The sequence below is a fragment of the Priapulus caudatus genome, unplaced genomic scaffold, assembly GCF_000485595.1.
Source record: "Priapulus caudatus unplaced genomic scaffold, Priapulus_caudatus-5.0.1 Scaffold1439, whole genome shotgun sequence".
NCBI lineage: Eukaryota > Metazoa > Priapulida > Priapulimorpha > Priapulimorphida > Priapulidae > Priapulus > Priapulus caudatus.
Window position 1 is genome coordinate 119,836 of NW_014578500.1, and position 4,293 is coordinate 124,128.

Genomic DNA, 4,293 nt, shown 5'->3' on the forward strand with positions numbered 1-4,293 from the left:
AGAACTTTTATTCAAGTTTACGGAGTTTAATTCTTTCAATGTGGACATTTGTATTTCGCAATATTCACGTGGTTTCTTCAAGAAATTTCTCGAGGTTCAGGAAACGTTTCACGGCGTAGTCGTAGTTGTACGGTAGGTTCTGTGGTGACTTTCTCCAAGGCAGGCTGATCTGATAGGTTCCGTCGTCTAGTCTCGTCATACTATCTTGCATCGATTCAGTCGCAGTCTTGTCCTGGTCGTCGATGGGCACTACAAGTCTCGGGTTCAAGTCCCATCGCTTCTTAACCAAGCGGAAATCTTCCATCTCGCTGGTGGCCGATACTTGGAATACGTTCCCAGCTGCGTTGGCGAAGACGTCGTCTGTACAAAGACCACCTTGGATGTACCATCCTAAAGAATATCTCACGGCTACAGGCATTTTTTTCCTTTCAGTGCAGGGACCCAGGATGCGTTCATCGGATGTCAACACATCTCCGTTCTCTACACAAGGAGGACATCAATCGTCACGTCAGAGGCTTCAACGATATCGACGTCAGCAAGATGAGGGTACTGTCGGAGTTGGTCATACTTAACGATTGGAGCATCACCACACGGCTTCTTCATCTCAGTGAGGCGGACGTCTCGACGAAATGTACCATCTAGACTCTCGATAGTACATTCTACTACACGGAGCTTGCGGGACAGAGTTTCACCACCGACTGTAGTGAGGCTGAACTCTTGCATCTGACCACTTATGAGAACTTTTTTTTTTCGGGATGCTGCCTTGCACGTAGTAACGCAGATTGACTACCAGTGCTCGCAGCAGGATACGAACCATCCGTCTTCTTGCAGTGCGCTGTGACGAACGTATGCCATGGACGGTAGCGCTAAGGCACACTTGATCTGGTTCAGTCTCTCGGGACGTTACATGCGATGTCATACTTTTGCTGCGTTGAGCTAGAGTTCTTATCTGACGCGGTTTGAAACTCTCGAGCCGTTTGGCGTTTCAGCTTCTTGTAGAGCTATAGCAGTAGTCGTCAGTTGCTTCTTGTCAAAGTGCCTGCTAACATCTAGCGCCGTAAACGCCCGAGGACAGGATGCGAGGCAAAGTCAGTGTTTCATACACACGTCGCCGTATTTCGCAGTGCGCGATAAACTCCACAGTCGGCGTTGTTGAACGGTCTCGCTTTCCGCAGACAGAAGCTTCTTGTCTGCCCACAACGATCACGGATACCGTTTTGCGTTCATGAGTTAAAGCTTCTCACCTTGGCAGTGAGCGCGAACTGGTGACACCCCTCTGATAAAGTGGTTAGTGTTCGTTCGGGTGCAGCGGGCAACTTCGGAGACAGTTGTCATCGGCTGATCAGACTTGCATTACTGGTCACCATCTTTCTTCTCAGCAGGGCAGCGCGACATCGTTTGACTGCACTAATAGATCGACTGTTCTTTTGCGCTTTGGACTGTGACGAAGACTGATGCTCGGCGGCTTAGGAACCTTAGCTTTCTGTAGAAGCAACACGATTTTGCTAACAACCAAGTAACTATCCTGGTATGCCTATCTTTGGCTTTCTCATCTCGAATGGCCTGCAGGAACATGATGCGCCTTGCTTCTTCTGTCAGCTTACGACGGTTACCGTGAGACAAGAGCATTCTGCCGGTTTAAATTCGCCCTTCATTCCATCGACTCATATCTGGTGTAGTAAATGATTCTGCATGTGCCATTCAACGAAATTCTTCTATGCTTGTCCAAGTCACGGTTTTTCCCTTTAAGTTCCTCATACGAGTTCACTGCTTCTAGCCGTCAGTAAACAAGTTTCTACAAGTCTATCATTCACCATACACTATGTCCAAAACTTCCCATGCCTTATGACGTCAATAACAAACTTTGACATAACTGTTCTTGTCACCTTCCTCTCCATAGACTCTTACCAGCCTAGCTAAAACGTTCCGATATCGTCGCAGTGAGCGAGAAGGCGGCCGTAAAGAGTTCTTTGCAATCGTACTTGTAGTCGCGAGATCACCTGATAACGTCGGAACAACTTTAGCTTCGCCATAGGAGTGCTGCCGTCGTTCTTACGGTGTGGAGTCGACTTTGGCTTGGGCGGGTGAGCGCATCATTGAGCTTTTACGTAACAAGTTATGCATAGTGCGGTAATGCTACCGTTACAATACCTCGTTCACGTTACAGCTTCTCCTCGTCCAGCGCATTTTCTGTTCAGCAGCATCGAGGGCTCCCTTTCTGTTGTGATCTGCTGGGCTCAGTCGCCACTCCTCTAGTCTGCATGAGTAGTCGTTGAAAGCTTGTAAGTGGTCTAGCTCGTTGCTCTGATGCGGTCTGCTTGTACCTTGAAAACTCTGTGCGCTGCCTATCCCCCTGCCCCCTGCCACCGTCTAGTGAAGAGCATTGCCCTCACTTGAGTAAGCAAGTTTGATTCTTCGTTTGCCACTAGGCCACGAAGCTGCTTGGCCTCCTTAGCTCGTTCCTGGGAGTGGGTGGTATAGTTGTCATATTGTTAGCTACCTGATAGCTGCAGTAAACGAAATGCACCGATTAGATGTGAAGCCTCTATCGTAGCGCTAGAAACTTCGATCGTGGGAATGCGTCACTGCGAGTCGTCGAATTTTCGTGCGGAAGTAACGACGTGAAACGCATCACAGAATGTTACCAATCTTTACGTCTTGCAAATTAGCTTCTAGGCGTTTAGGGTTCCGTATCAGCTGCCGTTACACTGGTTTACGTGCGGCCTTGCTCCCGTTTAGCGCTGAAACACACGGTCCAGTTTTATCGCTTTTGACTCTCGATTTGGGCGCCGCCATGTGAGGACTGTTATACTTGTTAAGTGTATACTTCGTGGTGCAGTAATGTTTTTAATATGCGTGTATGTTTCCTTAGTGAATGTAAAATAAAGAAGCCATATGAATAGCATTCGGGTGTCACAACACACCAACACAGCAGCCGTATGTGTATAATTTCGTATGATTTTCATATAATACATTCTTTATGTGAATTTATTTTCACATGTGTGAAAATAAAAAAGTATAATCATTTAATTAAAGATACATTACCTCGCACATTTTTGACAAACCACTGTAAAAACATAGGCAAATAACTCACTACACTTTAACTGAACAAAAATATGTATCAAGCCTATATTCCCACAACGAAAAAAAAATCGAAAAACGTGTTTCGTCATGGTTCTGTATCATGGCGGCAAGAGTCGACGCAGTTCACGTAACCAGCACAGCTATAGATTTCATATAACCAGTGTGGTCCACGAAGGGTTTTAACATTTAAGGCCGACAGGTTTGAGTTTTGGGCCGACAGGTTTGAAAATCGCCGACAGGTTTGAATTTCAGGGCGACAGGTTTGAAATATCAAAGCAAGAAACAACACAAACAAAGCAAAATGCAACTGTACTGCACTGTCGAACGGGACGACGTACGCGTAGTCACATATGGGGCGCCAAGTGTCGCATGACTGATTTCGTTACGAAATCAAGTCTACAAAGTGATTTCGTTACGAAATCAACTACTGCGAGTGATTTCGTTACGAAATCAACTACTGCGAGTGATTTCGTTACAAAATCAGCTACTGCGAGTGATTTCGTTACAAAATCAGCTACTGTGAGTGATTTCGTTAAAAAAATCATGGTACACTTTTCGCATGACTTGATTTCGTTACAAAATCATTGATTTCGTAACGAAATCAAGTTTACAAAGTGATTTCGTTACGAAATCAACTACTGCGAGTTATTTTGTTACGAAATCAGCTACTGCGAGTGATTTCGTTATGAAATCATGCTACACTTGGCGCGTCGGCGCGCCAAGGATCGCATGACTGATTTCGTTACAAAATCAATGATTTTGTAACGAAATCTATGGGGCGCCAAGTGTAGCATGGGGGTACGTGCGTGTACCCGCGTGTACGTGCGTGTATCCGCGTGTACGTGCATGTACGTGCGTGTACGTGCGTGTATCTGCGTGTACGTGTGTGCATGTGCGTGTACCTGCGTGTACGTGCGTGTACCCGCGTGCACGTGTGTGTACCCGCATGTACTCGCGTGTACTTGCGTGCATCTCCGTGTACGCGCGTGTACGTGCGTGTATCCGCGTGTAAGTGCGTGTATCCGCGTGTAAGTGCGTGTACCCGCGTGTATCTCCATGTACGTGCGTGTACCCGCGTGTACGTGCGTGTACCCGCTTGTACGTGCGTGCACGTGCGTGTATCTCCGTGTACCCGCGTGTACGTGGGTGTACCCGCGTGCACGTGCGTGTATCTCCGTGTACCCGCGTGTACGTGCGTGTACCCGCGTG